The sequence below is a fragment of the Nicotiana attenuata genome, chromosome 11, assembly GCF_001879085.1.
Source record: "Nicotiana attenuata strain UT chromosome 11, NIATTr2, whole genome shotgun sequence".
NCBI classification, from domain to species: domain Eukaryota; kingdom Viridiplantae; phylum Streptophyta; class Magnoliopsida; order Solanales; family Solanaceae; genus Nicotiana; species Nicotiana attenuata.
The window spans coordinates 29,729,542-29,745,433 of record NC_031999.1 but is presented as its reverse complement, the minus strand read 5'-3'; positions in this window follow the sequence as shown (position 1 = coordinate 29,745,433).

Here is a 15,892-nt window from a genome sequence, read left to right as displayed (position 1 = left end):
CAAATGAGTTTTCTTTCGAGTACAGATGTGATGTATATCGCTCAGATTCTCTAGCACTCGTTTGATACAATGCCTCACCAGTTGTATGCCCTCTTACTATCCCTGACTTATTACACAGCAGATCTATGTAGGCTACTATGCTTGTTTGCAGTAGAATGAAGAGAGTTATTTTGGTTCGATCAAAGTATACTAAGGATGATGTTACACAGTACATTTATACAAAGATGAATGGTGAAGGCTCGTCAACCCAAGGGTTTTGATCCTTGGAAAGAATTGATTCTTTCCAAGAATAAGGAACTATCCGTTGCTTCTCTTGAGATCTTTTCCTTCGGCAGACAACGGAATTAACAAGATTTCTCCTTGATTGTTGGACCTTCCAAACTTGACCACTGACCGGATCTTCTAGCCTTTATTATTCTCCCGTGATTTCGCCAATCACAGATCACTTCGAATCTTCACTTCGTAATGGCTGATTTGATTTCCCAGATTCACGGAGCTAATCCTGATTTGCTGATGTAGATTTGTAGCTTTCCTTGTACACCGTGCGTTCTATAGGTGGCTTCCCTTGTGAGAGATTTCCTTCCTTGTTCGACACAGCCATTTCACTAGTTCTTCTTTACTTCTTTGAACTCCTGCACATGTATATTAATTGCATCATTAAAATATGATCTAACAATTTGCCACTCCGATATGATTTAAGCAATTTAAACTATCAATAATGTTGCATTTACTACAAGTAAGCATGCTTTTGGGTCCTCGACTACCCGGACATAAGCATAATAGTAGCTACGTACGGACACTCGTCACCTCGTGCGTACGTAGCCCCCACAATTAGCAGCACATATTCAATTAATTCACCTATGGGGACAATTCTCTCTTACAAGGTTAGAAAGGAGACTCACCTCGCTCCAAAGCGTACTTCCAATACCAAGAACTTGCCCAAACCCTCAAATTTGGAGCCGAACGATCCAAAACTAATTCAACGAGGTAGGAACTAGTTAATACAAGCTCACAAGATCTCATTCTAACTATTAAGGTAATTTCCCAACCCAAATAACAAGTTTCCTAAAATCCGACCTCGGGCCCACGTGCCCGGATTCCGAGATTTCCCGAAGAAAGTTGTTCTTTATAACCTAAGGAGCAATAATATATGATTTCTACTTCATTTCATAACAAATTTCGTGGTTAAATCTAACTTTTATCAAACCCTAGGTTTTTGGTCTAACCCCATGATTTTCACTAATTTTAGTGTGTTAATCTACCCAACCCAAGTATTAAATTCACATTGAGTAGAAATAATTTACCTCACAATGCTAGGTTGAAATCCCCTCTTTGAAAGATCCCAAATCGCCCAAGTGTAGAAGTGAAATGAAATAAATGGCCTAAGTCCTATTTTTAAAAGTTGTGCCCAGGCCTCTGATGTCGCATTTGCGAAACCAGGTTTGCAAATGTGATACCGCAATTGCGACAAAAGCCTCGCAAATGCAAAGCCTGGGCTATGCTGCAGTGGTCGCAAATGCGACCCAGGAGTCGTAATTGCGACTTCTGATGGGATCGCAAATGCGGCAGAGTTATCGCAAATGCGTACTCTGCCTGGGTCGGGCTCCTTCGCAATTGCGAAGCCCTCCTCGCAAATGCGATATATGCATTTGCGAACAATATCTCGCAATTGCGAGATCTGCTGCAGCAACCAAAAACACCAGAAATCTGGTGTGTTTTCTACTCCCAACCTATGCCCGAAACTCACCCGAGCCCTTGGGGCTCCACTCCGAACACTCACACAAGTCCAACAACATCGTACGAACTTGTTCGAGCGATCAAATCACCGAAATAACATCTAAAACTACGGATTCAACACCAAAACGCATGAAATCCTTAAGAACATTCAAATTCCTATTTTTACAACCGGACGTCTGAATCACGTCAAATCAGTCCTGTTTCTCACCAAATTTCACAGACAAGACTTAAATGTTATACTGGACCTGTACCGGGCTCTGAAACCAACATACGGTCCCGATACCAATATGATCAAGCATTATTTAATTTCATTAAATCCTTAGAATTTCAGTTTAACAATTTCTAACAAAAATTCATTAATCGGGCTAGGGACCTCGGAATTCGATTCCGGGCATACGCCTAGGTCCCATATTTTCCTACGGACCCTCCGGGACCGTCGAAACACAAATCCGGATCCGTTTACTAAAAATGTTGACCAAAGTCAAACTTAGCCTTTTAAGAAAATCTTAGGGAAACAAGTGTGCCTATTACAACTAAAACTCTTCCGAATCCCGAACCAACCATCCCCGCAGGTCGTAAATTAGTTAAAGCAATAGCGGAAAGTGTTATTTAGGGGGGACGTGGTTCTAAAAGCAAAACGACCCGTCGGGTCGTTACATTCTCTCCCACTTAAGCATACGTTCGTCCTCGAACGTGCTAAGAACTGCGCTGGAGTTGTCTGAAATCACGGTTAAACACCTTGTGCACCTACCCGTGCAACCACAACTTAGTTGAGCACATTAGCTCGAGCAAATCTGAAGATATTCTCTTTTATTCAAACAAATGAGCTTAGAACCCAGTTTCAACATCCGAAATTCTCTGCCAGGCCTGCTTCCAATGCATGAACACCGTATCAATCACCACACGAGGTACCAGAACATGACTGCATACCTTTGCTGAATTCTCACCATGCACCACACCATTCACAGGACCATAATAACATTCTCTGATCATAATAACCAACATTCCCTGAATCTGATGCCCACAACGCACCTCATGATATATATGTTTTGTTCCAACTCTCACAATACCGCCACGACAGAAGAGACGCGTAGAAATCCATATCCAACTGCCAAGTCAACAAATCATTGAGGCTACACTCCTGACAAGAACATTACCTCCTTCTTGAACCAAATAATGATCTTTGCTCTTTAATATACTTCATACAATCCGATTGTACTGATCCTAGATCCAATAACTTTGTCTCACCCAGTACGAACTGCTCAGGCAACAAGTCACCTCTGACATGACCAAAAGTCCCATACGATGCCACAACGTGCCAATAGGCTACCAACTTGAACGCGATACCTAAGGAAAATGAACTCTGGAAGGGACTACTCCACTCACGCAGCTAATATGAACTTTCCTCAAAAAATGGAAACAAAACACACAGAATAGAATATAAGGGACTGTAATTATCATCACACTGTCGCGGTGTGCAACCCGATCCAAACAACATACCCATGGCAGCGTGCCACCCGATCCACATATAAAATTCACATAAGGAGATACACATCGAGCTGAATTGCTCATTACAACACAATACCGAATATTGGTCACAAGCACGCTAAGTGCATAATACCATCCATGAGGGGACATATAGCGCCATAAGCTAGCAAACTCAAGCACAACTGAGGTGCGATAAATGTTCTGAAACTAAAGAGCCATCCTGCTCACATAACACCATCGCTATGCGGAACTCCAACACATAAGAAATTTACCAAGCCGTTTCGCAACTCACAGGGCACAATATAGCATTACATGAAATAGCCGACGACGAATTAACATCCAACGTGCGAATACCCCTCCATAAGGAGCGCATTGCTGAAATGAACACATCCGGCCTGGTATAGAGCCCACCTTCATATTTAAATCCATCCACATACCTCAAGTCGATTCTGATCGTACCGAAATAGGCTAATAACCTTCCCTGGGTCCATAATAACCCCATTTTTCTCATAACACACCGAACAACCATCATAACCGAAGTAATCCTCCACAGTCCACAACCCAATAAACCGAGTGTCCTTCAAGCATAAATCCTCAAATTTATGATATCACCACAATCTTCATACTTGGTTTTATTCTCCTATCAATCAAGTGACTACATGCCACACTTATACAATCTTCCCGTGGGACACGCTCCCACGACCTTCCGAAACAGATAACAAGTCTGCACATCCATACCACCGGCCGCACTAACGCTGAAAAGCGATCAGGAATCCATAACCAGGATGCAAAGCTCCTTTCACAAAACATCGATCTCAGGTGGCGCCGAAGACAATGCCAGCTTACTCTAAACATTCAAATCCCTTTCATGCTCATCCGAGCTCATGACATCCTTGTCAACACCAAGACGCAACCTTGTTCCTCACCTTCAACTTCCATACCACTCACTGCACCTAACATGCCAACATGCGATAGTACAAGAATCTCATCACAACTCCTGAACCACTAACATGGTAAACACTTTCTCACATGGAAACTTTCTACTTAACTCATTCCAAGAGAACCATAGCAACATACGAGTGATTTCTCATAACCGTAGAACATTCAAATCTTCAAGTAGTGGCCTAAACCACCACAACCCTTTCGGGATCCGCCTCCACATCACATGCTATAACACTTGGATACTTCCGAATAAAATCGATTACGGTGGCCGGCAAGCCTCACACGTACCCTCACAAATCACTAGCATAACTTAATCACGCTGAAGGAACTGATCACTGCCACCGACATGCCAACTCAACCATGGCTAACCAATCCAACCTCTTCCAATTTATCCTTAATTGCCTTAGAATGATAATAACTTCATCCAACAGGTAACGCACTCGACCCGAGTGGCCTTGTAACACAAGACCATGCTGTCTCAAATCCCACGAACCATCTCATACCTTCCTTGTGCGCATATTCGCATCTCGACTGGTACATCCATTCTGGTACTTCCTTTACGAATCCGAAGTCCTTCTCTCCCTTTCCTTCCTATGCTACACTACAAGTCAAAACATCACAGAACATTCTGCCTCTTATCATAAGCTGCTTCACAAGCTCGATCCTTAAACATACCGCGGGCTTGAATCCTTAGGCACCGCATTTTTAACCTTTGAATTCACTAGGACCGTTATTGAGAGTCACCCACTCTGACATGGCCCCGAATATAATCAACTGCAAGGCTCCGCTAGCCCATGACCACTCTCTCAAAGAGGCACCCCGGCTGAATCACCTTCCTTGCAACTCACTTCTATGCGAAGCATAATTCCTGAGTCTTCCCAAAACCTGAACATGAATCGATGATGCCAATTATAGAACACATTCTTCAATTCCCTTGCTCAAATTACTGTTGATGTTCTCTTTCCTTAGCCGAAACAACTTACCAATACACCGATAAACCGAAACCTCACAAGAAGATAATCATACAACCCAATCGTAGGCAGTGGGACTCTCCCACTTAGCTTGAAGCCACCATTACGCAACTCTGCAATCCAACAAGATTCTTTCTTCAGTGTTGTCATGATCTAGCACAACCAACCCGCCAAGCTCCTCGAAATCTTTCTGCAAACCATTTATGAATACTCTGAATCATCAACCACATTCACATGTTCGACCTCCTTACCATATATCCAGTAGAATTCTTCGCAGAAGCTTCGCCAACCATACGACCACTAATCTGCTCACAGGAGATAACCCACCTGTGGAGATTACACACCGACATCTTTCAACGCCGCTGCACGAGGCACCATCACTACGTCGTTCATAACTCATCATGAGCCCGTGCTCATCCACCAATTGTACTAGTCCGTTCACTTCTTAGGAACATTAACTAAATGTGCGAAAATATCTCCCAATTCAAAGTTATGTTGTATCCTTATTCATATCTAGTAGCTCTTTTCCGTCATATCAAGTCTTCCGCCATTATGCTAGCCAATGTTTCCAATTAAGCTCGCAGACCCAATCACCGTCCGCTAAAAATTCCCAAATCACTCCAAACTTTTCTCAAGGGTGTGGTTATCCTGCCACTGAATCAACGTGCTGCTCTGCCACTCTCCCACTTTGGCCAAACCCTCTTTTTTAAGCAACTATTCGAATTCCGCTTCTTACACTTGGCCTTCTAGAAATTGAACCACCGCATGACACCTTCCACATGTCCTTCATCATCTTTCGCCGCTCAGCTGACGCCTTAGATAAAAAATCTAACTCAGTAGCTCTTGAACCAATAGACCGCTACTAACTTTAAACCTCTCCGAAGATCATCTCTTCTCGAGCCATCGACATTATAAACATCGATTCAATCCTGAACCACCGCACCCCGCGATCTCTAACAGCCGCTTCTCCATTGCTATCTCACAATACCCTGCCCCAAAGGCGAATTGTAGAAGGTCTTAACACCGGAAACTTAGCACACCTCATCACGGTAAACAACACCTCATCACAGATGAGAATTCCACCACGCTCGCAGATACCAAGTCTTGTTACTCCATCAACCCAAATTTGAACAGTATTAGCCCGATTGCCTTTTCCCCGCCGGGAATAAAATATCGAATCTCCAAATCATACACTGAGTAAACCTCCCTTCGAGTCATTCACTGCCTCGACACGTAGGCAAGCATCCTACCATCACATCCATACCCGCGCGACAACCGTTCATAAGCACCATGGCAACTTGTGCCTAGCCTCAGAGCTCTCAGAAGTACAACTGCTGGGCTGAAACTACAGAATATCCTTCGACAAGGCGGCGACGATAGTCAAACCAACTGCGCAGGGAGAAGCATCCCGCACCACCTCTTTAGTACCTTTAGAATTTCTCAATTCATGATTTATAATAAGCGTTTCGCGTCGCATAAGATCGATTGGGAAGGAAACAAAGACATAAGCCTCAAAGGAATCAAATCGCACGATGAGGAAATCAAGAAGGGAAGTGCTCCTAACAGCCCTGTAGCCTCTCAAAGATAAGTACAGACGTCTCCGTACCGATCCGCAAGACTCTACTAGACTTGCTCATGACTCGTGAGACCTAAGGGAACCTAGTGCTCTGATACCATGTTGTCACGACCCAAAATCCACTAAGGGTCGTGATGGCGCCGGACACCACTATCGGGCAAGCCAACACTATTTAGCTAGAGATTTCTCGTTTCAGATATTCCCGAAATTATTTCTTTTATACATTTAAACAATAAATAATAAGTTCCACTGAATGAATACTAATATCTTTAACAATTTCAAAATACTGAATAATCCCATAGACATCCCAGAACCCGGTATCACAAGTGCATGAGCTATTACTAAGATAATCGAATAAGGTACAATCACTGTCCGGAATACAAATTGGACAGAAGTAAATACAATACGCTGAAAGAGACTATATTGGCTGCGGGTCACCTCGAGAAATGCAGCTCACCTAGTCTCTGTATCATCGATGCTGCTACGCCCAGTAGGCCGCTAGAAATACATGTACCTGTGCAACAAAATGCACAGCAAGTGTAGCATGAGTACGAAAACAACGAGTACTCAGTAAGTATCCCGCCTAACCTCGAAGAAGTAGAGACGAGAGGTCGACTTCGACACTTACTAGTGGTCCAACAATAATAAATCGATAATGTAATAAATTGAGGATTTATATAAGCATGATTGTAATTCAATAAAGTGAAGCAAGTAGGCAATTCTTTCTTTTATAGGAAATTCCCAAATCCCGTTTCATCATTTATACATGTATTCCCAAACCGGGAAGAAACAATATCACTTCAATAAATTTCAAGGCAAGCAATACAAGCATGCGCAAATCATGCCGGGGACGTACGGCCCGATCCAATAATATTTAAAATCTGCACTGCCAGAGCGTCGAATGGCACGAACCATAGATGCATCTATTACTCCGCTCGCGAATCATACATGCGATGCGGTCAAACATAAATAAACAATCACCCTGCTCGCTAATCATTTATGCGACGCAGGTACACATAGAAACACATACTCAAACAGTCATTCAAGACATTCATCGAGGAGATAATTATTCAAGGAGGTGTAAATTTCCCTTTTTACGAGCCATGAAAATGAAGTTTTACTCTTTTAGAAAATCATTTGCCACTCCGATATGATTTAAGCAATTTAAACTATCAATAAGGTTGCATTTATTACAAGTAAGCATACTTTTGGGTCCTAGACTACCCGGACACAAGCATAATAGTAGCTACACACGGACTCTCGCCACCTCGTGCGTACGTAGCCCTCACAATTAGCAGCACATATTCAATTAATTCACCTATGGGGACAATTCCCTCTTACAAGGTTAGAAAGGAGACTCACCTGGCTCCAAAGCGTACTTCCAATACCAAGAACGTGCCCAAACCCTCAAATTTGGAGCCGAACGATCCAAAACTAATTCAATGAGGTAGGAACTAGTTAATACAAGCTCACAAGATCGCATTCTAACTATTAAGGTAATTTCCCAACCCAAATCACAAGTTTCCTAAAATCCGACCCCGGGCCCACATGCCCGGATTCCGAGATTTCCCAAAGAAAGTTGTTCTTTATAACCTAAGGAGCAATAATATATGATTTCTACTTCATTTCATAACTAATTTCGTGGTTAAATCTAACTTTTATCAAAACCCTAGGTTTTTGCTCTAACCTCATGATTTTCACTAATTTTAGTGTGTTAATCTACCCAAAACCCAAGTATTAAATTCACAATAAGTAGAAATAACTTACCTCACAATGCTAGGTTGAAATCCCCTCTTTGAAAGCTCCCAAATCGCCCAAGTGTAGAAGTGAAATGAAATAAATGGCCTAAGTCCCATTTTTAAAAGTTGTGCCCAGGCCTCTGATGTCGCATTTGCGACACCAGGTTTGCAAATGCGATACCGCAATTGCGACAAAAGCCTCGCAAATGCAAAGCCTGGGCTATGCTGCAGTGGTCGCAAATGCGACCCAGGAGTCGTAATTGCGACTTCTGATGGGATCGCAAATGCGGCAGAGTTATCGCAAATGCGTACTCTGCCTGGGTCGGGCTCCTTCGCAATTGCGAAGCCCTCCTCGCAAATGCGATATTCGCATTTGCGAACAATATCTCGCAATTGCGAGATCTGCTGCAGCAACCAAAAACACCAGAAATCTGGTGTGTTTTCTACTCCCAACCTATGCCCGATACTCACTCGAGCCCTCGGGGCTCCACTACGAACACCCACACAAGTCCAACAACATCGTACAAACTTGTTCGAGCGATTAAATCGCCGAAATAACATCTAAAACTACGGATTCAACACCAAAACGCATGAAATCCTTAAGAACATTCAAATTCCTATTTTTACAATCGGACGTCTGAATCATGTCAAATCAGTCCCGTTTCTCACCAAATTTCACAGACAAGACTTAAATGTTATGTTGAACCTGTACCGGGCTCCGGAACTAACATACGGGCCCGATACCAATATGATCAAGCATTATTTAATTTCATTAAATCCTTAGAATTTCAGTTTAACAATTTTTAACAAAAATTCATTACTCGGGCTAGGGACTTCGAAATTCGATTCCGGGCATACGCCTAGGTCCCATATTCTCCTACAGACCCTCCGGGACCGTCAAAACATAAGTCCGGATCCGTTTACTAAAAATGTTGACCAAAGTCAAACTTAGCCTTTTAGGAAAATCTTAAGGAAACAAGTGTGCCTATTACAACTAAAACTCTTCCGAATCCCGAACCAACCATCCCCGCAGGTCGTAAATTAGTTAAAGCAATTGCGGAAAGTCTTATTTAGGGGGGGACGGGGTTCTAAAAGTAAAACGACCAGTCGGGTCGTTACACTACTTTTGAACATGATTTAATCACATAATTGAATCCCTTTACACTTCGAAATGTATGGATTTTTACATTTTTTTAGTATCCATATTGCTGATTACACAAGCCAGAATATAAGGCAATTCGAAAAAAATATTCTATCGACATGCTCGAGTTGAATATGTTTCATAAATCATATAGTATAAAATTTGTATCCATTGATCAAGATACTATATCAATTATTTGATGCAATCTTCTATCTAATCTTACAATTAGAGAAGAGTCTAAGATTTATTATCATGGGATGCCAAATACACCACATTCATACCTTATATCATGTGTCATAGCGAGGGCTCGAGTCAAGTTTTTACATTTCCAAAAGTGACCTCTGCAGAAAGATGTAAGCAAATTTGCAAGTATATGAAAACACCGATTGCGGTAATATATTATCCTCTTAATATTGTACCTGAAAAGATAAAGTTTAAAAAAAGACAGTAAAGAGAACAAAGGAAGATCTCAAATCTTTTGCATTAAAGTTCTAGAATACTACAAAGTATCAAAGAAAGCTGAAGAATACTTCATATAAAATGGAATTTATGTGGTTCCTATTTTAGAAAGGAGCAGTCTTTATCTGTAACACCCCAAACTTTAAACAGAGTCCCACATTGGCAAAATACAAGAATGGTATCAGAGCCCTCTTATGTTTTGGCGATGTGGGACTCTGTTTAAAGTCTTGGGGTGTTACATACACCCCCTCTTGTGGACTAAGCGTCCTCCATGAGGTTTGCCCACCGCATGGGATTCGCCTACACTTAGCACTGAGGTTTGCCCCTCCTAACCGAGATTTGCCTAAACTCAGTTGAACTCTGATCCAACATCGGCAAAGCTGACAAAGAGTGGCTCTGATACTTATACGTGAGATGACAAAGAAAAGGCAAACAAAGAAAAATGAAAAGAAAAAAACGAAGTTCTCAAATCTGTAGCATTAAAGTATTAGTACTAGAAAGTTGAAAGTATCAAATAAATTAAAGCTCGAATTGGAAAATGTATTTCATAAGATAAGACATTTGTTTTTGTTCCTATTTGAGAAAGGAGCTCGTGTCAGTATACACATCTGAGAGGATTACAACAACAATAACAACAACCCAATGAGATCCCACAAATGGGTTCTGGGGAGGGTAATGTGTACGCAGACCTCATCCCTACCCTGGAGAGCAGAAAGGATTAATGATTCAAATATCAAAGTACTTGCACTTTTAAGCTGGAAGGATGAAAAATGAGTGAGAGTTACAAAATAAAAGTTAAAGCTAAATGTGTATATAAAATGCTGAAAATGATGAGTTAAATTTATTTAGCTAACTCAATAAAAAAATAATAAGTATTACAAATTTATATGAAGTATAGTAAATTGATAATTGCCAGCTTATTTATAAAAATATTTGTTTAGGTTGTACAATAGAAATTAAATTATAAAAAAATAAAGCACACATAAGTGAACATGAAAATGTGACGTTGAGCCCGAAAGTTTTAAGTTTTGGAATTTGTCTCATCCATAAACATTATATCATACGTTAGAAAAGAAAAATAGAACACTAACATTATTCAGAATTGAGAATTGAGACAAACAAAATAAAGCGAGAATTCAAATTATTCACTAAAGAAAATACTTTTTCAATTCATGAGTGAAGGAAGTTATTTGTTCTCTTTTAGAGATAACTTTTTTGATAAAGTAGATTTCTTAAAGATGTATTCTGCCAAATACTTACTCTTGTAATATTGTACCTGAGAATAGAAGAAAGAAAAAAAAGAAAGATTTCAAAGCTGTATTTGAAATGGAATCTATTTTGTTCCCATATTAGAAAGAATCTCGTGTCAGCATGATGCATTTACTGAATACAACAACAACAATAACAACCCATTGAGTTCTCACAAGTGGAGTCTGGGAAGGGTAGAGTCTACGCAGACCTTACTCCTACTCCAAAGAGTATAAGGACCATGTTTCCGAAAGACCACCGGCTCAAGAAGATGAAAAGAGACATTATATTAGTACCACTATTACAACCATAGGAAATGCATTTACTGAATATATTTATGTGAGAAGACAAAGAAAAGGCAAACAAAGAAAAATGAAAAGAAGAAAAACGAAGATCTCAAATCTGTAACATTAAAGTATTAGTACTAGAAAGTAGAAAGTATCAAAGAAATTAAAGCTCGAATTGAAAAATGTACTTTATAAGATAAGACATTTGTTTTTGTTCCTATTTGAGAAAAGAGCTCGTGTCAGTATACACTTTTGGGATGATTACAACAACAATAACAACAACCCAATAAGATCCCACAAATGGGTTCTGGGGAGGGTAATGTGTACGCAGACCTCACCCCTACCCTGGAGAGCAGAGAGGATTAATGCTTCAAATATTAGAGTACTTGCACTTTTTAAGCTGGAAGTATGAAAAATGAGTGGGAGTTACAAAATAAAAGTTAAAGCCAAATGTGTATATAAAATGCTGAAAATGATGAGTTAAATTTATTTAGCTAACTCAATAAAAAAGAAAATAATAACTATTACAAATTTATATGAAGAATAGTAAGTTGACAATTGCCTGCTTATCTATAAAAATATTTGTTTAGGTTGTACAATAGAAATTAAAGCATATAAAAATAAAGCACACATGAGTGAACATGAAAATGTGACGTTGAGCCTGAAAGTTTTAAGTTTTGGAATTAAAGAAAAATAGAACACTAACATTATTCACAATCGAGAATTGAGACAAACAAAATAAAGCGAGAATTCAAATTATTCACAAAAGAAAATACTTTTCAATTCATGAGTGAAGGAAGTTATTTGTTCTCTTTTAGAGATAACTTTTTTGATAAAGTAGTTTTCTTAAATGTAACAATCCGATCGGTCGTTTTGAGCTCTAGCGCGTCGTTCAACGGTTTGAGGCCATGAGCAGCTTCACTTCAGGTATTATGACTTGTACGCATGGTCGGAATTGAATTCCGGGAAGTTCGGAGTTGATTTGGAGAGAGAATTCTCATTTCGTAAGCTTTAAGTTGAAAGAATTAACTAAGATTTGGAATTTTGAGTAAACGACCTCGAAATCAGGATTCGAAGGTTCCAGCAGGTTCGTATGATAATTTCAGACTTAGGCATATGTCCAGATCGGGTTTTGGAAGACTCGGGAATGTTTTGGCGCCTATTGTGGAAGTTAGCATTTTGGAAGAATTTCATAAATTTGGGTTGAAGTGCATTTCAATGCTATCGATGTCCGTTTGGGATTCCGAGTTTGGGAATAGCTCCGTATGGTGATTCTGGTATTGGGAGCGCGATCGGAAGTAGATTTAGAGGCCCGTAGGTCATTTTGGAGTCATATGGCGAAAGATAGAAATTTGAAGGTTTTTGAGAAGTTTGACCGGAGGTGGACATTTTGATATCGAAATCCGATTCCAGAAGTAGGAGTAGGTCCATAATGTCAAATATGACTTGTGTGCAAAATTCGAGGTCAATCGGACGTGATTTGATAGGTTTAGGCATCGAAAGTAGAAGTTTGAAATTCTAAAGTTCATTAATTTTGAATTGGAGTGCGCTTCATGATTTTAGCGTTGTTTGATGTGATTTGAGGCTTCAAGCAGGCCCGTGTCATGTTATGGGACTGAATTGTGTGATTGGACGGGGTCCCGGGGGCCTCGGGTGAGTTTCGGACGTGCGGGAGGAGTTGGAAGCACACCAGATTTTCTGGTGTTCTTGCACCAGTTGCAGGTCTCGCAAATGCGAGAAATTGTTCGCAAATGCGAACCTCGCATTTGCGATGAAGCCCGACCTAGGCAGTGTTCGCATTTGCAATACTTTGGCCGCATTTGCGATCCCAGCAGACGTCACATTTGCGACTCTGTGGTCGCATTTGCGATCCCAACAGCTGAGCCCAGGCTTCGCATTTGCGAGGCTTTTGTCGCATTTGCGAACCTGGTGTCGCAAATGCGACATCAGAGGGCTGTGTCCAGCTCTTTTGATGCGGGATTTAGGACATTATTTCATTTCACTTCATCCTCTTAGGCGATTTTTGGAGCTTTTGGAAGAGGGTTTTCACCTAGCACTTTGAGGTAAGTAATTTTACATAACATGAGTTAAATACATAGATTATGGGTAGATTAACATGTAAAAATTAGGGAAAATCAAGGATTTAGGTGAGAACCTAGGGTTTTGACAAAAATAAAATTTAACCACGAAATTTGTTATGGAATTTAGTAGAAATCATATATTCTTGATCCTTAGGTTATGGGTAACAACTTTCTTCAAAAAAATTCGGAATCCGGGCACGTGGGCCCGAGGATGAATTTTAGGAACATTGCATTTAGGGATGGGGAATCAGTTTAATAATTAGAATATGAACTCTTGAGCATGTATTGACTAGTTCTTACCCCATTTGAATAGTTTTTGGATCGTTCAGCTCCGATTTGGAGGTTTGAGCGCGTTCTTGAATTGGGATATAAGCTTCGGAGTGAGGTGAGTCTCCTTTCTAACCTTGTAAGAGGGAATTGTCCCCATAGGTGAAATAATTGGTTATGTGCGTCTATCTGTGGGGGCTACGTATGCACGAGGTGACGAGAGTCCGTGCGTAGCTACTATTGTGCTTATGTCCGGGTAGCCTAGGACCCAAAAGCATGCTATACTTGAAATATTTGTAACCTGGTTGACAATTCAAATTGCTTAAATCATATCGAATTAGTAAATGAATTTCTAAAAATAGTTAAACTTCATTTTCTTAAACGTTAAAAGAGAATTGACTTTTCCTTGGATAAATGTTGCCTGATGAATTCTTAATCGACTGTTTGAGTGTGTGTATCTATGAGTGCCTGTGTCGCACGTATGATTCGCGAGCGGGATAATTCTATTATTTATATTTGACCGCGTCGCACGTATGATTCGCGAGCGGGATAATAGATGCATCTATGGTTCGCGCCATTCGACCCTCTGGCAATACACAGTTTAAATATTGTTGGATGGGGTCGTACGTCATCGGCATGATTTGCGCATGCTTGCATTGCTTGCCTTGATATTTATAAATGATGATATTGCTTCCCCGGATTGAGAAAAAAGTATAAATGATGAGAAGGAATTTTGGAAATTTTCTATGAATAAAAGAATTGTTTACTTGCTTCATTCTATTGAGTTACAGCCATGTTTATAAAAATCCTTGATTTACTATATTATTGGTATATTATTATTGGACCACTAGTAAGTGTCAAAGTCGACCTCTCGTCTCTACTTTTTCGAGATTAGACGGGATACTTACTGAGTACACATTATTTTCGTACTCATGCTACATTTTCTATGCATTTTTGTTGCACAGGCACATGTACGTTTAGTGGCCCGGTTTGGCACGGCGGTATGGTTGATACGGGGACTTAGGTGAGCTGCACTTCTCGAGACGATCCGCAACCAGCAGAGTCTCCTTCAGAGTATTGTACTGTATTTTCTTTTTACTGTCCAACTTGTTTTTCGGACAGTTATTGTATTATATTATTTCCTAGAAATTGCTCATGCACTTGTGACATCGATTTCAGGGATGTCCATGGGATTATTCGGTATTTTAAGATTGTTAAAGGTGTCACTATTCATTCAGTGAAATTTATTATTTATTGTTTAATGTATAAAAGAAATGATTTCAGAAATATTTAAAATGAGAAATTACTAGTTATTTGGTGTTGGCTTGCCTGAGAGTGGTGTCCGGCGCCATCACGACCCTTAGTGGATTTTGGGTCGTGACAACATGGTATCAGAGCACTAGGTTCCCTTAGGTCTCACGAGTCATGAGCAAGTCTAGTAGAGTCTCACGGATCGGTACGGAGACGTCTGTACTTATTCTCGAGAGGCTACAGGGATGTTAGGATTACTTCCCTTCTTGATTCCTCATCGTGCGGTTTGATTCCTTCGAGGCTTATGCCCTTATTTCCTTCCTACTCAATCTCATGCGAAACGAAACGCATATTATAAATCGAGAATTGAAGAATTGTAATGGTACTATAGATGTGTTGCGGGATGTTTCTTCCGGCATGGTTGGTTGGGCTATTATCGTCGCCTTGTGGAAGGATATTCTATCATTTTAGCTCGGTAGCTGCACTTCTGAGAACTTGAGGCTATGCGCGGATTGTTATGATTGTTCATGATTGGTTATCACATGGTATTGACGTGATGATAGGATACTTGCCTATGTGTTGGGGCAGTGACTGACTTGGAAGGAGGTTTTCTCAGTGCATGATTCAGAGATTCGGTGTTGTATTTCCGGCGAAGGAAGGTCAATCGGACTATGAATGAACAGGTTTGGGTTGATGGAGTAACAA